Source organism: Xenopus laevis, chromosome 8L (genome assembly GCF_017654675.1).
Source record: "Xenopus laevis strain J_2021 chromosome 8L, Xenopus_laevis_v10.1, whole genome shotgun sequence".
Classification (NCBI taxonomy): Eukaryota; Metazoa; Chordata; class Amphibia; order Anura; family Pipidae; genus Xenopus; species Xenopus laevis.
In genome coordinates this window covers 53,477,453-53,499,431 of record NC_054385.1, presented here as the reverse complement: position 1 = coordinate 53,499,431, position 21,979 = coordinate 53,477,453, and the positions used below count along the sequence as shown (strand labels likewise).

Below are 21,979 nucleotides of genomic sequence, written 5' to 3'. Positions count from 1 at the left end.
GATTTTCACATTTTTTCCAGAATTTTCCCCGAAATCTCTGAATTTTTTTTTGAGTTTTCACCTGAAAGCTCCGAAAACATTGTGAAATTGCCGAAACCCACACAACCAAAAAGCAATGGGACTGTTCCCATTGACTTTTATGCAACCTAGACAGGTTTGCCTTGTTTTTATATTCTGGCTTTTTAGCCCTCGGGGTTTAATAGATTCCAAAAAATTTGTGATTTTTTCAAAATTTTGTAAAACAAATCATAAATTTTTTCGGATTTCGGGGAATTTCGGGTATTTGGAGCTTAGTAAATGACCCCTAAATGTAAAATGGTCCATGATAATCAATATGCAAATGCGGTTTGTTTCAAGATTTAGAAGTTTTTGTTTAAACGTATATTTCTTTGAAGGTCACTTAACCTTCATTTCAATTGTCATTTGTATTTGTAGAATTTTTCCAATTTTATTTTGTAATTCTCTTACTTTCCATTGACTCATACTGGCTAACCATACACTTGAGTATAACCTCTCTTGGGTTTTAACAAAAATTCTGATATCATGAGAGCTAGCCAAAAACTGTAAAGTAAAATCTCCCCCAGTATGTGGACTTCCACATTATATTTTTTCATAGCTTGTATAGCGCAAGATAATTATTCACTTCACTCATTCTTTTGTAGTTTTATTTCCATTCTGCTCTTCCTCATGTGTTTTTCGCAACCTTCCAGTTAATTAAATGTTTTTACTTCTCCCTATTTTCTCAGCCATTCATCTCTTCTTCTCTATACCCCTGCACTTTCCCTTCTGACCTTTACTTTGTATCACCCAGGCCAGTAAAAAGGGAAGAAAGATAAAAATATAGGAAGACGTGTTTTTTATAGAAAAGGTGATAACTCTAGCAACATTGGGAGTCCAGTTTAACGTTTGTCTGCAGCCACATTGACACACGTGGCATCAAGATGTCACCTTGCATCTGTCCTAAAGCCATCTGTCCTAAAGCTTAGTGCATGAATGCTATGCTTAAAAGGACACTCAGACCATAGCTTCACTGCAATGAGATTGTAGCTTTGGTGAGACACTGAACATTGCTTTCTGACCTATGCTTTTCTGGGTTTGATCCCAATCTGCTTTTGGATCCCAAATCTAGCTGCCTGAACATCTGCCTGTCTTCTACTACCCCTTCACTGGTGTGATAAACAGTATAAAATACTGTAAATGGTAAGTTTCTAAAGATGTGTTTTCATTTATACCACCTAGTGGTGAGTGAATCAGCAGGCATGAATTACAGTGAAATTCTGCATTTTGCTATCTGCGATTCGTTTCATGAAACTGTTGCATAAAGTCAGTGCGACAAAAAAGTCACTGCAAGATAAAACGCCCATTGACTTGAATGCATTTTGAGTGAGAAAAAACTCCAATTGACTTTAATGCATTTGAACAAAAAAACTAAAAGTTGCCAAGACAAAAAAGTCACCACAATAAAAGGCACCCGTTGACTTTAATGCATGTGGAGTGAGAAAAAAGTCGAGGGCGGAAAAAAATTGTTAAACAACAAGAAATATTCGAGATAAGGATAATATTATTCTGTGGAAAAAATAAAGATGAATATTCTAGGGAAAAGTCAATTCCAGACGATGGTCAGGTGGCAATTAATACATTAAAAGCTGGTATTTCTAATTCTTTTAGTGCATAGATTGTAGTGCATGGACTTGCCCTTGCCTGAGTGCAGAAGGTATGTAAAGGAGTTGAGGAGGTCTTATCTCATTCTTCTGCAACTCACTACATATTTTCTCTTGTGTCTCCATTCATTCCTAGCTCCATACATGCTCTTCAAAAATAAACTCAAAAAGTACCTCTTGGAGACAGACACTGCAGCACTTCATATCCTCCTATCTGTGCCTGTAAGTTACCCACCTCCTTAAATTGTAAGCTCTATAAGGCAGAAACCACTTAACATTTATTGTAACTGTACTTTGTATTTATCTATTTGTATTTATCATTGTATTGACCCCTGCTTGGTCTATTAATTTATTGTACTGCTGAAGAGTGCTGCATACATAAGAACTGCTATATGGATAAAAAAAAAATATATAATATATAATAATCCTGTCATGGATATAAGTAAGGGATTTCACTGGCCATGGTGACAAAGCAGGAACTCTAATTGGTCATAAATGGTCAGTATTGACTTCTGATTGACAGATTATGGGGTGAAAATAACAACCTTCCAATATATAACCACAATTTTGCCAGATTTGGTAAAATGCTGAAGCCTTGTTCACTGAAAGTCATATGTTTTCTCCTCTAATTGTGAATCTGGGTTGGCTTTAATTGTTGCCATAGTAAAGATTAGAGAAACAATGGTTGCATTTTGAACATATTCCTGATTCATCTTAAAGCAGGGATCTACCAATCACTAAAACATTCTACTTATAATATAGGAGAGAACTTACCAATAGACTATGGGCTACACTGTGGTCACCTTGTTTAAGCCAGTTTTACCACTCCAAGTACAAAACAATGTTTTGGGGGGTTTACCCCTCCCTTTGTCCTGATGAAGGGAGTTGTAAACCCCTGAAATGTTGTTCTGTACTTGGAGTGGTAAAACTGGCTTAAATAAAGGAATAATTGCACAGCAAGAAGTGGTAAGGTGCTTGCCTTTCCTGTGAATACTTTTCTAAGTGATGACGTGGCCATATGTCTAAAGAACAGCACCACCGTGTACAACACCTGAAGAGTGTAAGTAGTGCTCCCCATATTCCTTGTTTGCCGTCACCTTGTTTAAACCATGCCTCAGCAGCTTTATGTTATATTTTAAAAACCACAGGTCTGTCATTAGATGTCACAGGGTCCCGCAGTGAAGTCAATTGAGAACCCCAAAACATGGTAAGTTGACCTATTCTAACCAGATATATTTAAATTGATTATTATTTAGGGCCTTACTTGCCCCCCTACATTCCTGCCCCCCCCCCCCACACACACACACACAAACAAATGCAGGGTCTGCTTCCTCTGTAGCTACTTCCTTGCACAGGAGAAGAGAAAAATTTGGATGCAATTAGCTATCTTTTTTACCCAAGAATTTTCCCATGTATTTCAGTCCCCTGCATGTTGCCAGAAAATCGCATGCACCACCAGCTTTGCAGCAACATATTGCACGTTTGCTAGTTGTATCTGGCACACAAGCATATAGGTGAGCATATACTTAATATAATATAATAATATAATAGACATCTATTGCTTGAGGTTTTAAAAGCACATATAGATGCAACATGTACAAAGAACTACAATATATATATATATATATATATATATATATATATATATATATATATATATATATATATATATACACACAATGTTTTCACGTATGACTTTTGGTTTGTACAAATTGGCAAGTAAAAGTTTTGTGCCTGTTGCTGCTCTCACTTTCTGTGTATTACATAATGTTCAAAATGAGAATAGTTAAATGTTTACAATAAGAAATCTAACAAAGTCTTTTTTCTATGAATGGCTCAGGCATAACTTTTTGAGGCTTTTTTTGCAATATGTCTGCTATCAAACCTAAGGCCTACTAGTAAAGGGTGGGAAAACATTGGCAACTGTACACCTCAAAATAATGCAGCATCTATGCTTAATAAGACAGATATCTAAAGGGGTTTATTTTGTACATAAGTGTTTAGAACATAATATTGTTATGTCCCACTGACATTTAAGCTTAATCTCATCTATTTTTTCTTTTTAATATTTTCTTGACTCCAAAAAATAGCAATCAGATTTCTCCCTAGACCAACATTATTCTGTACAGTTTAATGTTTGTATACTCATATGCAATAGAAAAATAATTTTTTGCTAACTTTATTTGCCTTGGGAGTAATTTCCCTGTCATTCGTGTCCTTCCTATAAAGATTATCTTGTTTCCAAGCAAAAATCTTCATTCTGCTAATTTCCCTAAATTTACTCTACAAGTCAATCTTCTATATTCTACGTTTGTTGCTATAATGAGAGGGATGCAATTATAAAAAATTAAGATTCATATTCATGCTTGAAAACAATGTGAAATGTTTAATAAAGTAAGTTAATTCTGAAAAGATGGATTTACTAACATAGTTAAAGAGGTATTGTCACTTTTATGCTTGCATAGGAAAGTTTATCCTAATTATTAATTCTCCAACGATTCACTCACAAAGAAACAGTAACCTTTGTGAGCTTCCAGTAGCCAAACCCAAAACCGATTTCAGCACATAAATTATTTTCAAAATAACAAAACAAATCTTCAGCCCACTGGCTTCACATGGGGGAATAACATAACATAAACAGTCCCGCTTTACACCCTCACTGGTGTTCTCTTTACTTACGTTTGAGTTTTAGCCCTCACTGGCTTTCAGCGGACCACAATTCCCAGAATCCTCTCTGGGCACACTTGAGACACTTGTCTCCTGGGAGCGGTTTCTCTGGTCCTCTACCAGACCTTTGGTGCCCTCTCCAACTCAGGGGAATAACACACTTGTTCCCTGGTGCTCACTAGCACTCCTTCCGTGGCCCCTTACCCTGCTCTCTTCCATCTACTCCAGGGACCCATTATCCAGCTTTTCCCAAGCTGGTACAGAATTAAGCAGCATTACTTGTTTCAGCAACACACTTTTCCCTGGAGTTCTGATTTCCCCAGCTTAATGCTGGTGAAATACACACAATATAGTGCCCTTTAGACACCCATATCTTATACCTTATAGTTAGTGATGGGCGAATTTTTCCTGTTTTGCTTTGCCGAAAAATTTGCAAATCTGCAAAAAATTTGCTACATTTGCTAAACGCATTGAAGTGAATAATTTTTATATGCGTGCCTATTTTGTCCAAATGCATTAAAGTCAATGGGCGTCCAAATAAATTTGACATGCACCCAAATTTTTATGACGCAATGGATTTTTTGCCAGCGAATTTTCACCATTTTGCAAATTTACTCGCCAGCTGCAAAAGGCGGAAAAGTGTTGGAAAATCGTGCATGGCAAATTATAATGTATAGCTTATGTTATGTTTTTACTGTGCAATGGATTTTTGCCGGCGTATTCTCACCAAAGTTTTGCGAATTTATTCACCAGCTGCAAAAGACGTAAATTTGCTGCAAATTCGCGCTTGGTGAGTTATAATGTATATCTAATATTAGAACTGTTTTACACATTTGTCATACCAGGATCATGTGGTAGACACAAAGAATGAATCAGAAAGAAACCAAGAAATGTTGTATTTACAGAACTGACATGATGATGTCATGTAAGCAGCATAGAGTCTATATACTGTAGCATATATTTCATATAGTAATTGAGAAATCCAAAGACAATCCAAGCATTCCTAAAGTTATTAACACTTTCCTGGCTGTCAGGACACATACCTGAAAGTATAAGCTCCAGTGCTAATCCACAAGCCAGATGTGGAAAGTCTACATTACCTATTGGGGTACTAAATATTATGATAAATTGTCATTTACCCCCAGTTAAACTGTGCAGTTATAACATGTTTGAAAGCTTTTGATAAATATTTCAGGATATTTAGGGATCTTTCTGTATATAAGAAGGCCAGTTCCACAAAAAGGTGAATATATCTTAAGCATATTTGCATATTATAGGTCTCATTTACAGAAAAAATGTGGCAAACAAAAGAAAAAAGAAAGAAGCGCAAAGAAAGCAGAATTTGTTATTTATTTTGCACATTACATCTTGCCTTTGCTTTAAGTTTGCTAACACCATAGTTTGTCTGATTTGTCTGATAGACTGACCCTATTAATCCTACTTGAAAGAGGGTTTAAAGTAGGTGATACATTAAACCAGGACAGTTTCCAATAACAACTAATTAACAATTACTGTTTACAAATAGAAAATTAAGGCAAAGATCAAATTGGTTGCTAAGGGTTCCTGCTGTGGTGCATTTTAGCAACTGTGAAAGTAAAGTTGTTCTCGTAAAATCTTTACAAGTTATAGCAACTAAAGGGCATTTGTTTTTTTTCTATACAAACCTATATGTGCTCCTTCAATTTGTGCCTGATTTCTATTTGCCCATTAACCTGGTTTTATCATTGGATGAAGTATTGGGTGCACATACACAAGGGTGCCCAGGAATTTGCACCTGCCATAATAAAATAATCCCATGACAAAGCCCTAATTTGATTGTCTAAGGACAGGACACAGCTCTTAATTTTAAAGTTTACATGTGCCTGCAAAAATTAAAACATTTCTTTCTGAATCCAAACCCAGCCCCTTCTGGCCAATGCAAATACAATCATCTGAGGTGGGGGACAGAGGTGGTCTTATTACAAATAATTTACCTGGCGAGAATGTCATTCACTAAAATTTAAAAAAGTTCCCTAAACATGGAATTACAGTACATCCAATGTAATATTAAATTAATTTCCATACACTTTCTCATAACTTAATTCTAGCATCACCTCTATAAACAGACATATTATGTAATTTCAATACCAGCATAGCATTTTTGGAATACTTGTATAAATCAGATTTTGTTTTTTAATTTGTATTTTGTGTCTTCAAAACATGTACATCATATTTCTGGGTGCTTTATACGTCAATTTGAGATTCATAAAGCTCATTGGTATTACATGTGTTCAATTTTAAGAATAAAATATGAAAAGAAAAACAGAAAAACTAAAAAAATAACAGAATAATTTGAATAAGGTTAATATGATATTGTACTTAAAAAAACATATTCAGAGTTTAACTTTCAAATCTACACAGGCTAGATTTGATTTACCTTAGGCTATAAGTCTGGTATGGTGACTCCTGGGGGAGGGGATCTTGTAATTGTTCCAGTCCTTTGAAGTATGTCTTGAATGTATTAGTTTGTTTCCTGCAACAGTGGATTACCCCTCAAAATTTCTGTATCATACCATGTTGTACCATGTTTATGTTGTACCATGTATTTTGGAAGGTGTGAGTTGTTAAATATCTACGAGGGTGTGGGCGATTGTTAATAAATTTGATCCAAATAGAAAATAATTTTTTAACTTGTTGTTCTTTTTTGGTCATGGCTTCCAGCCAGTCCATAAGAAAAATATGGTGTCATTTTAGTTTGGTATGTGTTATTGATGGGGATTCTGTTGCGAGCCATTGATGGAGTATTGCCAAGCTTCCTGCAAAGTGTTTTTCCCCTTTGTTTAGATTTGAGTGGGATGTTACAGTACTGAACAATGGTAGAAACAGTTTGAGCACACACACTAGCCTTCCTCACTCGATTGCCTGGTGCAATATCCTCTAGGGAGACGGCACTCCCCAAAATCCAATCGAACAAAATAGTACTGAACAATGCCCATTCTATGGTTAGTTGGATTGGTTTATTCACTATATATATCCAGTAGGACAGTGCTGTCCAATTTATATGGTACAGAGGAAGGGAATTTTTCTAATCTACATGGTGGAGGGCCGATAATGGAAGCCAGTGTTAGCCACTCCCTGTTTTAGACCACACCCACTTTAAACCACACCCATGTTACTGCAAGTCCATGTCCACATTAATAACACACCAAAAAAACAGATGGTTGGTGCTCACTGCAGGAATCAGGGCCGGAACTAGGGGTTTTTTTTTCTTTTTTTTTCAAGCGTTTATTTAATAATTTGTTTCAGTAATCATGGTCACTCAGTCAGGTGGAATCCCCCTCCTTCACCTGCCAGCAAGTAATCGCTCCTTCTGTGCGGTGCAGCAGAGCAGCGCAATATGCGTGTATGCGTCAATGAAGTCACTGATGTTTGGTGGCAGAGAGAGGCAGAGAGCTGGCAGCCTGGGCTCTGGCACAGGTACATAAATACTTGGGGGCAATGTGATGTGATCAGATATATTTTTGGCTGCTGCTGCCACAGGTAAAGATTGGGGGCAATATGATGGCTGCAGGAGGGCTGTATGATGGATGGCTGCTGAGCTTGCTGGTACAGGTATAGGGGGCAGTAATATAAATGAAAACTGTTGTACATTTTCTTGCTTTCTTCATTTAAAAACCATCATGGTAAGGAGGTAAATGGTAATGCAGGACAGGGGGCGCTGATTGAAGCAGGGTGCCAAACTACCTTGGCCCGGCACTGGCAGGGATGCCACTCAAATGTGAAAAAAGTTAAGTCATATTAAGACATACCCTTAAATCCATATGCCTCCTCCTCCCCTGTGTATAATACAGTACCCCAGCATATGATTAAACACCTTAGGGCCCCCTAACAATAATTTTCAAATGCTAACAAACCCCCAGAACAAATACCAGGCTTATGTTCCATAGGGATTATAGGTCAGGCAGAATATGGCAAACACAGGGTGCAAAGAGCAGGCAAAGTATGACACACACAGGGAGAATAGGGAAGACAGAACAGAGCAGGAGACAGGAAAATCAGGATCACTCTAATATGTACTACATACAGTGACACAATGCTGGTAGCATTTTGTATGAAGTGTGAACAGATGAACAATGTGGGCAGTTTCAGTCTGGGTCTCAGGTGTGAACAGTACAGGGCTTTAGGATGTGAACAACAGAGGTGTCACAAGTGTAAACAATGCAGGGGAATCACATGTGTGAACAATACATGGGATTACAGTGTGAATTTGAGGTTTAAACTATGCAGGGGCCAGTTAATCTCTGTAGTGATACATTTTAAAGTTTACAAATGGTAAGCAGACACAGCAAGCAGACTGATGTGGAAGGCCACATAAGGGGGGGGGGGGTCACGGGCTGCATGCCGCCAGTTGGACAGCCCTGCAGTAGGAGGTTACTTCCAGCCAAAATTATTGTATTTTTGGGCATAACCAAAGCATATGTATGAGATCTGCCTTATGAGCCATGCATCGAGTGCACCTCACTGAGGGGAGGCTTCTCATTTTAAAATGTCTTTTGGGTGTTAAATTGGAGTTATGGAGAATTTGAAGAGCCATTTCTTGGTATCTACTAGTTGGTAACAATTGTGTTATATGTGTGTGGGATTTTCCTTTACAGAGGTTATCTACCACATTGTTCTCCCCTGTGTCCTTTATTTTATGAATTATGTGTTTTGCAAAGTGCAATATTTGCAGTCTAAGGAAGTTGTGTGGGATTGTGAAGGGGAATTTTTCTTTTAATTCTTTAGAGAGAGCAGTTCAAAGTTTCTTTTGATGTAATGTTGTATGTTGTGTAGTCCTTTATCCTGCCAAGTACACAAGAATGGATTAGATATTACTATGGGAGACAAAAAATGTGGAGCGTCAAAAAAAAAAATTCATTGCACGACAAAATTATCGCTCATAGACTTTAATGCATTTTGACAAATTTTCGCTGGTGGCTAGTTTTTGACGAATCTAAAAGGGTTAAATTTGCCCATTCCTAGATTTGTACATGCTGATTCTGAGTCTGTGACTTTCAGCTGTGTGTGATTGATTTGGATGCCCGATATATTTGAGTTTTGTAAAAAGTGTCTCAGTAGGGGCTCTATGACTAGGTTAAATAATAATGGGGAGAGTGGACAGCCTTGTCTTGTTCCTCTGTTGATCATAAATCTGTCTAGGTTTAAGCTATTAACTGTGATAAATGTACATGGATTGGAGTATAGGTTTTTAAACAGATTAAGTATGTGGATACCAAAATGTTGAAATTTTAACGTCTAATGTGTATAAGTGAGATCCTTTCAAAAGCTTTGTTTGCATCCAGGTTTAGTAACATCTTATGTTTTCTTTTTTCTGGATTGCAGTGGTATACGGCAGCAAATATTTTACGGATAACCTATACCAGTTGTCTATGTTTGAGGAAGCCTTTTTGATGTTTTCGGTAAGTATTTTGGGAAGAACCAATTGTAGTCTGTCTGCCATCATTTTAGTCAGGATTTTTATGTCTTAATTTTGCAGTGATATGGGTTGATATGATGTTTGGTCTGTTGGGTCTCTCCCTAATATGACTCTTGCAACGTTTGTGTCATGCCACAATGGTAGTCCTTGTAAGACTTTATTATAAAGAATGGTTAAAATGGGGGATAATTTAGATGTTAATAGTTTGTAATATTCTGTCAAAAGACCGTCCGGTCCTGGAGTCTTATTATTTTTCAGTTGTTTAATTGTTTTTGAAATGTCTTATTTTGTTATCGAGGCATTGAGGATTTCCATGTCCTGGACTGACAGCTTTTGAAGACCTGCTTCCTGTAGAAATTTGAGACCATCTATCTGATCGTCTGTGGGTGTACTATACAAAGTTTTAAAATGGGTAACCAGGATGTCTTTTATTTGGTTGGGGTCTTTAGTCCATCCTTGTAGGATTTTTAGTCTTTGTATATAACGGTTAATTGTTTTTTGGGCTGCTATTTTGGCTTTCCTGATTTGTTTCAACATATTTCCTGTGTGCTTTATTTTAAGTGTCTAAAAGCTGTTTTGTCTCCTTGTATTTATTTTTGTCTTCCAGGGAATTGGTAATTTTAAAAGCTGTGTAGTGTGTGTTCAATTCCTTTTGTAGAAGGGTATATTTCTCTGAAAACTTTTTCCTCTTTTGCATTAAGTAGGACATAATATGTCCCCTCAGAAAAAGTTTTGAAGCAGCCCAAAGCAGGTGGGGGTCTTCCAGTACATAATATTATCATATATTTAGTTAGCCCAACAAGATTTCAAAAAATAGGGAGAAATTATCATTGGTAGCTAGGTATGCTAGGAACCTCCAGTTGGATGAACGTGGTTGGGGTTTTGGTCTTTCTAGCTGCATTGATATTATAGAATTTTCAGAGATGTCTATAGGGTATATCTTAGCTGTGGTTAGATTGGGCAGCAGCATCTGTGAGACAAATATATAATCTATACTGGAGTGAGTCTCATGGACCCCAGAGTAATAGGTGTAGTCCTTAGTAATAGGTTGCAATTATCTATAGGTATCGCATATATGTAGCAGTTTACATAATGCGTGTAAAGGTTTGGCTCTGGCATGTGAACGTGGGGTGGGTTTACCTGATTTGTCCATATAGCTGTCCCACACCGCATTGACATCTCCACCAAGTATGATGTTTGTTACCCCCAGGAGCTTATCCATTGTAAGACATCTGTAAAGAAACATTTATTATCAGTATTAGGAGCATATACATTTACTACTGTGCATTTGGTATCTTGGATTTTTATGTCTGCTATTAAATAACGCCCTTTCTTATCGTTGAGCACTGCAGGGATTTGTTAATTAATATCACTACACCTCTAGACTTAAATTTATAGGATGCTGTTAGGACTGTTTGGATGCACTGAGTGTTTGGTTCTCTTTGTGGAGGAGTCCTGTTGTTTTTTCTCTCTGGGTCTGGTATTAGTTGTTTCTTAAAGCATTGTAGAGTTTTGTCCCAGAATTTTTTCCATCTTGTTGTAGGAATTTTTGGTGGTGGACAGGATCAGAGTCCAATAAAGTTGCTTAAGGTGATATCTTCCTTTTGTCTTCAATGTAGAATGATCTCATAGTCAGTTGTGTCATGCTTTTATATAGTATAGCAGAGGAAACCCAAATGTGAGTTTCCTATTGTAGTTAATTCCTGCAATGGTATGGTTGAATTTGCAATTCAGGGTTATTTGGTATTTAGAATACCCGTTGCGTGTCACAGCATGTGTGCGTCAGATAGCTGTATGGTGCTCGCCCTCCCGTGACCAATTATGCTGTTGTCAGGTCTAAAAAGTTGTGCACAGGGGCTCACCATTTTGGATTTTATTAGAAGTGAAAGTGACACACACATGTTCTGGGCAGCTGTTGAAAAGCAAAACTTAGGCCTTTCATGCATCAAAGAAACTGATACTACAAGAATGATTATTAAATTGTAATGCAAATTGCACTGATTTCTGAGCTGCCATGTAATGGGTATCTGAATTAATTACTAATCAGCCTTGTATTGTGACTTCTATAAATTAAGGGACAAATACTGTATATCAACATGTGGCATTAGCTCACCACAGAAAACACACCCACTTTCTTTTTATTTCTATGGAATTTTATAAGGGTGTTTATCAATGGGTAAAAGTTCACCATTTGATAAAAAAATGCTATAGACAGGAATAGAAAATGGATATGTTTTTACTGTGGTGAGCTCTAATTTTATATTTTCATCAATCTGCCCAATAGTAGATTGTGAGTCAGTTCCTAAGCTCAGGTAGGTGACAGCAGCACAGATCATATATTGTTGTTAATCAGCAAAAAGAAGTCGGGGTGGCACTTGGGGGCACTTGAATAGTTTGAATACAAAAATATTCGACTTTCGAAGTAATTTTTTGGGTACTTCGACCATCGAATTGGTCAAATTCGACCGAATTTGGTTGAATCAAATGATTCGAACGATTTGAAGTAAAAATCGTTCGACCATTCGATAATCGAAGTACTGTCTCTTTAAAAAAAAACTTTGACTTCATACTTCGCCAAATTAAAGCTACCGAAGTGCAATGTTAGCCTATGGGGACCTTCCACAGCACTTTTCTAAGTTTTTTTGATTCAATAGAAATCCTTTGATCGATCGCTTAAAATCTTTCGAATTGTTCGATTTGAACGATTTTATCTTTCGATGGAACGTTTTTTATTCGATCATTCGATCGAACCTTTTGCGCTAAAATCATTCGAATTCGATATTCAAATTTGAAGGATTTTAATTTGAGGATTTTTATTCGATCATTCAATCAAAGTATTTGCGCTAAAATCCTTCGAATTCGAATATCGAATTCAAAGAATTTTACTTTGAGGGTCGAATTCGAGGGTTTAAAATCATTTGACTATTCGACTATTCGATAGTCGAAGTACTGTCTCTACTTCGAGGGTCGAATTCGAGGGTTTATTGACCCTTGAAATTTGATCCTTGATAAATCTGCCCCCCAGTAAATCTGCCCCAAGGTGTATATTCAGAGACAAAGATCTTCACTACTATGGCTGCCTTGGGCAGGGACAGTGTGCGGTAATTCTATCGTAATATTTTTTTAAGCTTTAGTTAAATGTTAAGTTTTCATGTTGAACAAACCATATCTGTTGTCAGAATGGAGAAAACCTAATAAGAATTTAAAATATTCAGTGACTGACAATTACCACAAAATTCTTTCACATCCACAGTTGTGAATATGTGAATAACTTTTAATTACGGAATATAAATGGAGTTGTAAATGGATGCTATAAAGAAAAATATCATGACACTTGCAGAACTTCCTATTTTGCAGTTTAAGTTAAATAATTATGAAAATGAGATTTTCCACAGATAAGGTATCAGAGGACAAAGAGAGCTAATCCTGAAAATGTTCAAATACATGTGAATTCACTACACATTAACCAAGGGATGAAAAGTACCATTTATATAGAATAATTTAATGAATACGATTTGAAGTCTAATAGCCATAAAATACTTAGAGATAAGTCCTGAGAAGAGAAACTACACCCAGCTATAGAATAGAAAATGTTATCTTACTGTGTATAGAAGCACATCCAAGAACATTATCTTAATTATGCCACTATGCATATTTAAGTCAAATCTGCTTCTATGAATATCTATAACCACATACGTCAACCACTATCCCCGATCCTCAGATGGTGCTGTTTTGTTCTGCTTATCCCCAGATGTTTATTTTGCTATTTTGTATTATTGCTTTTATTGCTCTATGAGGCAATTCAAATAAAAGTTGCATTAGGAGCAGTTATGACTCAGAGGTCTATAGGATTAATTTAATAACTCAGCCTCAGTGTGCAAAGTGCTATTTCAAATGCAATCATTTATGTTTCATTACCCACAATGCACATTGTTTCACAATTTCAGTATCATTTAGCCACATTCCAAGTAGCGCAACATTCCAAGTCAGCGCATCAAAAGAAAACATATGTAATTGTAGGTGCTTGTTTTGATGAAATGGAAGCATCACATACAGATGCCACTTTGGTTTTATCTCATTTATCTCATTTAACACAGAAAACTGAGTCACAACATCCGATCTAATTAAAGCATTGTGAACAATGGTGCTTTGGTATGCTAATGAAAAGGTTAAATGCGTTAAATGAGTTAAGATGACTTTAGATAACTAGGGATGTAGCGAACGTCGGAAAAAAAGTTCGCGAACATATTCGCGAACTTGCGCAAAAATGCGAGCGGTTCGCGAACGGTTCGCGAACCCCATAGACTTCAATGGGAAGGCGAACTTTAACATCTAGAAAAGACATTTCTGGCCAGAAAAATGATTTTAAAGTTGTTTAAAGGGTGCAACGACCTGGACAGTGGCATGCCAGAGGGGGATCAAGGGCAAAAATGTATCTGAAAAATCTGCCTGTGTGTGCTTGGAAGAGATAGTGTAGGGGGAGAGCTGTTAGTGATTTCAGGGACAGATGATAGTAAGTTTGCTGGCTAGTAATCTGCTTGATACTGCTCTGTATTGGAGGGACAGAAGTCTGCAGGGATTTGAGGGACATTTTAGCTTAGGTAGCTTTGCTGGCTAGTAATCTACTGTTCTCTTTAAACAACTGCCATACGTTGACCTTGTAGGCATTGTTTGCCCAGTTTTTTTGGACGCAGCCACTGAAGCACAGTTGCCAGAAAAAATATGCCATATAAATGCTGAAAATAGTAATTTTTCGCCATACGTTGACCTTGTAGACATTGTTTGCCCAGTTTTTTTGGACGCAGCCACTGAAGCACAGTTGCCAGAAAAAATATGCCATATAAATGCTGAAAATAGTCATTTTTTGCCATACGTTGACCTTGTAGGCATTGTTTGCCCAGTTTTTTTGGTCGCAGCCACTGAAGCACAGTTGCCAGAAAAAATATGCCATATAAATGCTGAAAATAGTCATTTTTTGCCATATACGTTGAGTCAACGTATGGCAAAAAATGACTATTTTCAGCATTTATATGGCATATTTTTTCTGGCCTCTGTGCTTCAGTGGCTGCGGCCAAAAAAACTGGGCAAACAATGCCTACAAGGTCAACGTATACACTACTACAGCGGTGGATACGGATTACGTAAAATATATTATGGCTGCTTGAAAAAAGTCACTCCGGTGTTTTTTCTGGAGACGGTAATATTATGGATATTTAGACAGAATGTGAACAAGGTCACACAGCTAGATGGCGGGTTGAAGAAAACACTGTGCAAATAATGCCTACAAGGTCAACGTATACACTACTACAGCGGTGGATACGGATTACGTAAAATATATTATGGCTGCTTGAAAAAAGTCACTCCGGTGTTTTTTCTGGAGACGGTAATATTATGGATATTTAGACAGAATGTGAACAAGGTCACACAGCTAGATGGCGGGTTGAAGAAAACACTGTGCAAATAATGCCTACAGGGCAAATAATGCCTAAAAGGTCAACTTATACACTACTACAGCGGTAGTAAAATAAAAAAAAGTAAAATAAAAAAAAAATGAATATTAAAAAAAAAAATTAAAGTTGGTGCTGCTGAACTACTAGGAGCAGCAGATTAGCACACCAGTCCCACTCCCCAACACTGCTAGACTAATAGCACTGGGCTCTTATAGTAGTAGTAGTAGTAGTAGTAAAACAACAAAAAAATAAATAAAAGCAGTCCTTACAAGGACTACTGTTATTGCAGCAGTCAGCAGATGAGATCAGAAGCAGGACAGCTGCCCACTGCAGCTACATACAGAGCACTGCAGTAGAAGGTAGATTACTAGCCAGCAAAGCTACCTAAGCTAAAATGTCCCTCAAACCCCTGCAGACTTCTGTCCCTCCAATAACAGAGCAGTATCAAAACGATTACTAGCCAGCAAACTTTCAACTGTCCCTGAAATCACTAACAGGCAGCAGCTCTCTCCCTACACTATCTCTTCAGCACACACAGGCAGAGTGAAAAAACGCTGCAGGGCTTCGGTTTTTATAGGGAAGGGGAGTGGTCCAGGGGAGAGCTTCCTGATTGGCTGCCATGTACCTGCTGGTCTGGGGTGAGAGGGCAAAAAAAAGCGCCAACAATGGCGAACCCAAAATGGCGAACGACGTTCGCGAACTTCCGGCGAGCGCGAACACCCGATGTTCGCGCGAACAAGTTCGCCGGCGAACAGTTCGCGACATCTCTATAGATAACACAGTTTCTTCAATTAACCCTGAGTCATGACGCATTTAACTCACAAATATAAGTGGCTTCATCTGTATGTGGAAGATAGATTTGGAGAAATATGAAACTTTATAAATATATCAAAAACAATTGTGTACTTTTTCGGACAAATTAATTAACTTTCCCCATCTGTCTCTTCCTTCTCTCTTTATACAGGAACTGGAGTCAGATTTTGATTGACATTGAGCATTAATAAATTGTTTGGAAGGAGTGCAACCTTTGCCTAGTTTCTAGTTCTAGTTTCTTTTCAAATAACTGCCTACTGTCTCTCTATATGCAAGCTATTTTGTTAGATTGTGTTTGTGCTAGAATCGGTTATTTGATTTAGCTCTAAAACCTCTGCTAGGAAAGTTCTCCCCTAAAAGATGTATTAGACCTAACTGTCAATCAAAATCTGACTCTGACTCCTGCAAGAAGAGAGAATGAAGTGTGACAGATTACTGAGAGGGGAGTAAAGAAAAGTAACTTGATTATTTCAGAAATGCTACACAATTGAGATGGTTCCTTATTTCCATGAGAAGGGATACATTTGTATAACATTTTAATTTTTACAATAGTTTTCATTAAATAAACCTGCCCAAAATTTCCTTGTAGTTTAGCATTTCTGAATGTTGTCCATGAATACAGGATGACGAAAGGGGGCATTACAGCATACATCACATGCATATTATCACGATTTGATATTTGTTTTAATATTAAAACAAAGCTAAAAAAACAATTATAACAATAAGACATGGTTCACACTAGTAACTTTCAGGGTAAGAGCAAAGTTGAATTAGATTTTAGTTACTATAGCAACTATGCACTTGCATTACTTGGTCTACTGTTTGAAAGTAAGCGTATGATTTGTTGGTATACAGTAGATTACTTGACTACAAAAGTAAATTTTATTTTTTGCTATTTAATTACCCATCTCAGCTGTCAATCAAATATTGTCTGCCCCTCCTCTATGCCTTAGGCATAGAGGTGGGGCAGACAATCACTTTCACTTCCATTCAGCACTTCCTAAATGTCACTGCTTTCTACACATTCCCTCGTTCTCTTCACCATTTAATTGTTTAGTCAGGGCAAGGGGATGGACATAGGGTCCCCAATTCTGGTGCACAAACAAGATTCTGAGATGATGCAAGGCTTGCCTTAATAACAGTGTCCACAACATGGCTCCTGCCTGCTTGCTATAATTGTGAATTCATAGATCAATTCAATTAATTTATATCATGTACAGCATTTAAAGTTAATTTTGCTTGACTAATGTGATAAAATAGGATTTTGAATATTTTTTTGGGGTGATGGGTTCCTTTAATAGAGCCAGAGCAGGTTTCTGAAATGCACCTATCAAGACATTAAATAAGTTATAAAAGAAAAGCTAATGTAACCTCATTGAAGGTGTGGCATAAGATATGTTATATATCAATGCTACAATAACGTTACTGTGTAAAATAAATGACAAAAACCTTAACACGGCTGGATCAAATGTAATCATAAACACAAAGACAAAAAAGTGTGTTGTCCGCTGCAATTTACATTCTGGATATTGAAATATTTTTTTTTCTTTCTTGCTTGGTTATATTTGTGCATGAAAATAACTTATGTTGATTGCTAAAGGCAGGGAATCTTGTCTCTGAGGCATTATGTTATTCAGTAATATTACTAGTTCTGAAAATGATTTGGAAGAAATCAAGACTAGAGGCTTAAAGGTTCTGGCAGTTCACAAAACAATGATGTGAGTTTGTAACCCAAATGTCCTCTGAAGCATTTCCAGCCTCTTGAACACTCTATAAAGAAGAGAGATTTTGCAGTGCTAATACCCAAAATGTACTGCCAAGCAAAATTACGCAATAAAGAATGTGATTATCTCTGTGTAGCCACAGTACATATGATTTGCTTCTGCGACCTCTATCCTTTATGACACTGGATATATCAGTTCACAGAGCACTGAGAAAAACAAATTAAAGAAAAAAAAAAGAAAACTAAATGTGGTTAATGAGCGCTCAATAAAAAAATTAAATTATGCTTAATGATTAAAGTAAGCTTTATATGTCCAAAGGAACTAAACAATAAAATGCTTTATAGTTAAAACAAGAAATAACGCTGACGACTAGAAGGAAATTCAGATTATCTCATCACTTGTGTGTAGTCAATTCTTATATTAATATTAGCCAAACTACTTAAACATTAAAAGCCGTATTGAACTATAATGTTGTGCTGCTAATTAAAAATGTTACAACAAATAGAGTTCCCAAAAGTGGTGTTTTGTAATTTGAAAGGGTATTATCTTACCCTAGCAAAAATTAACTTAGAATAAATCTGAATAAGCAAAAGTGCTACTTATTTAAGAATACAGAGTATTCAAAGTGCAGGTTTATTGGGCCATAACAATATTTTGCAGAGTGTGGTAATAATAAGCTTTTCAAGGATGAACGTCTTTATTATTTTTGACTACTTACCTTAGCAAAGTTCAGGCTGTTTTATGGTATTAATTTATGACTGCATGTAGCAGGTTTTGTTATGGAATGGGCACATAGAATGAGTGGTTTAGTTGCCATTTAATTAAGAACTTGAAAAAAAACAATAGTTCAAATTCTTATAAATTATGTTTTTTTTTAAACTGGAACCATGAATACATCTTTTTTGGTTCTCTACTTAGAAATCTATTACACTGATAATTTGGTTAGGAATGAAAGATATTACTCATTAAACTACAAAATGATATGCATTTTATAAAAATGTATTTAAAAAATAGGCAAGCATCTAGGAAAGAAATTTTAAGAGACCTTTAATTCTTACTGGATGTTCATTCAAACACATCTTGTCTTTATTAAATGTTCTTGCTAACTCTTTCTAACACTGCTTGCTTTCCCGAGTACCTTGTTCACAATAAAGACCTTTGCACAGCAGCATCTTGTCATATTATTTCTGGTTAAATAAGTGTGCTGTTGCCTATAACAATTTTTTTCTTTTGATGCACATGGGCTTTCATACAATACATGTTTTTATAGCCAGTGTAAAGGTCATCATACAAGACAGGTTCTACAAGACAGGTGTCCCTACAATTTTTGTTTTGCCTTGCATCATCTGCAAATAATATTTGATTACTGCATTTGGTTACTGAGTCGATGTGGTTACTGCTAGCACAGATACTGCAATGCTATTCACTTCAATACATAACATTTTTTTTCACTTTATACTGTATTTATGGTCCATCACAGAGGTGATATTTTAATGAAATCAAGTGCTTTTGTAAACATGTTTAAATTTTACTACATACCTGGAATGAACCAGAAGAACTATACTTAAAATGTGCATTATAAACATTTTTGAAGCAATGTTGCTACTACCGTTATCAAAATTAGATAACCAGAGACAGATGCAATATAGCTGCCAACAAAAGTTAAATATGGTATTCAGCTAATGGCACCTTTAGAGATGATATGCAAGTTCAAATACCTTGCTTTTGAAAATGGCTATGAATGTACAAACTAGAACTACAGCCCTGCAAAGCTTTGGAAAATGTTATGCTTTTTGCATAGGATTTTTTGAACCAGTTAAGAAGTAAAGACACCCTATGAAAAAATCTCAATGTAGCTCCTCATGATGCATATTCTAGCTTGCCCTCACCTGTATCCAGCACCCCTGTGTTTGTGTGTATGCTTTTTTGCTTAAGGAACACAGAAAATATTATCAGAAAGTGATATTGTAAATTTAAGTCAAATAAAAACAGGTATGGGGCTTGCTATCCAGAATGCTCAGGGCCTGGGGTTTTCTAGATGACGGGTCTCTCAATAATTTGGATCTTCATGCCTTCAGTCTGCTAAAAATAATTTAAACATTAAATAGATCCAATACAATAATTTTGCCACCAATAAGGATTAATTAGATATTAGTTGGGACCAAGTATAAGGTACTATTGTATTTATACTGAGACAATGGAAATATTTTTTAAAATGTTGAATTATTTGGTTAAAATGGAGTCTATGGAAGATGACCTGCCCATAATTCAGAACTTTCTGGATAAAGGGTTTCTGAATAATGGATCCTATACCATAATAGCATTATGGTTGCAATTTCAGTTGCAATTAATGAACCTTTGCTATTTTAGACCTCAAGTTAAAGTGTGGCTTCCCCTTCAGTCATAAAAAGATGCAACTAACTTTATTTTTTTTTTATTACTTTTTTACTCAAAGACTGTACTCTGTACCCAAATTGGAAATCTATAGAGGCTTTCTAGCGTAATTCTTACGTTATTTTGGTAATTCTTACATAATTATAATTCATAAACGGGTTTCTGGATAGCGGATCCCATGTTATTTTAGATTATTCAGAGAGGAATAAAATTGTATGATTCCTTTGTCCTCACATATAATTTATACCAGGAAGTAAAGATACTGACAAGTGACATTGATCAATGCTATTGATAAGCAGTGTTCAGTACCACCAACAGAATAGAATGTTATTAATAGAATATTATTAGACTGCTCAATGTAGTCTAAGGTGCTCTGAATTGTCACAGAATTGTTAATGAATAATAATAATAATTAATTACAGCAAACTCTTTGGAAAGGATTCTCTAGTTTGGTCTTTGGCAAGTTAGCACTCCAATGTAAACATTGTTGTAGTCCAAATATCAAGTAAAGATATCTGGAGCTGTCCACATATGGTTCAACATTGCCAGCAGAGACAACACCAGGCTGAGTCTGCAGTATATTCAATATATTGGCCCTGCATACATGGTGCAAAAAAGGGGCCATCCCAACTGATATGGAACATTTCGGCAAAAGAGTTGTACATTTAAAAAAAGGTATGTCAATTCATAAAGCTAAAACAGGTCCTGATAACCTTTATTTTTGTATAGTGTGTTTGATGTAGGTAATGGAACAGACCTTAATTTATGTCTGGTCCAGATTTAATGTAATATGAAGTATTTAGCCTTCAGTTGTTGTACATTCAAAAAAAACAGTCATAGAGGAATGCTGAGATATCCTGCTTTTAAATGTTTTTGTTCTTCCATTGGAAGTAGGATACCAATTCTTCTTTTATCTGTGTTGTTCTTAGAGTAAATATGATGAATTATGCTCTCTTTGCAAAATAAACAGCTTTGAAACTTACATGTTTCTCTTGTTGAGTTTTAAGAAATCAAGGCCAACAAAAACGTTTGTCATCATTTCACCATAGCTACTGACAAAGAATTTGAATAGGTACAGTACATAAACCAGGTCACTGATTTACTACTGAATAACAATAACTTTTGATATGGCAAGTGGAAAAGTATTTGTTTGAATAGTACACTGTATAATTTATTGAGCAAGCCGTTTATCAACGGCAACAAAAACAAAGTGTGATGCGCCATTAAATCCAACGAAACTTCCATCTACCAGTTCTTTCTGAACTTTTCTGTTATCAGGGGCCTCAGAGGCAGATTTACTGTTTGGTCCGAGATGATAAATTGCACAAGTGAAGTTGCCAGTAGCACCTATGTATGTAAATGCATCTTACTAAAAAAAACTCCTCAGGTTTGCAGTATTACTTTATCCAGCCTCCATAAAGTATTAACTATGTTTAAAAATATTTTAAAAGACAGGTTTGGATTTTTTTTTTTCATTATTTTTACCAGGCTAGATGTTGCTCCTTGTATTTTCTAAAACGTTTGGAGTCACACTTTATGTGAGTCTGAACACCTGTAGAAGAATTTCTTAAGAATATTAATATCTGCTGAGAATTTTTAAAACAATTTTCAAAAGCATGCATTTTAAGCCAAATTAGAAAGGTGAGAAAACCGTAACTTCCCAGATTGAACTAGTCATTTTATATTTATCACAAATTATTATGTCAGGGTAGATTAATGCCATGTGAAATGTCAGTAGGAAAGGAAAAACGTATCACATTTCTGTCATAACCCTACCAGTCACTTTCTTCATGCGTGTATTAGTAATGTTTAAGA

General features: G+C 36.2%; 1 long non-coding RNA gene across 1 annotated transcript; it reads left to right on the top strand.

The window, feature by feature from the left end:
• Positions 1 to 1,053: 1,053 nt before the first annotated feature.
• Positions 1,054 to 12,284, top strand: LOC121397035. The gene is made up of 5 exons (XR_005963368.1): positions 1,054 to 1,200; positions 1,798 to 1,883; positions 2,810 to 2,868; positions 9,690 to 9,766; positions 10,082 to 12,284. It is a non-coding gene; the product is annotated as an uncharacterized LOC121397035 (long non-coding RNA).
• Positions 12,285 to 21,979: the final 9,695 nt, after the last annotated feature.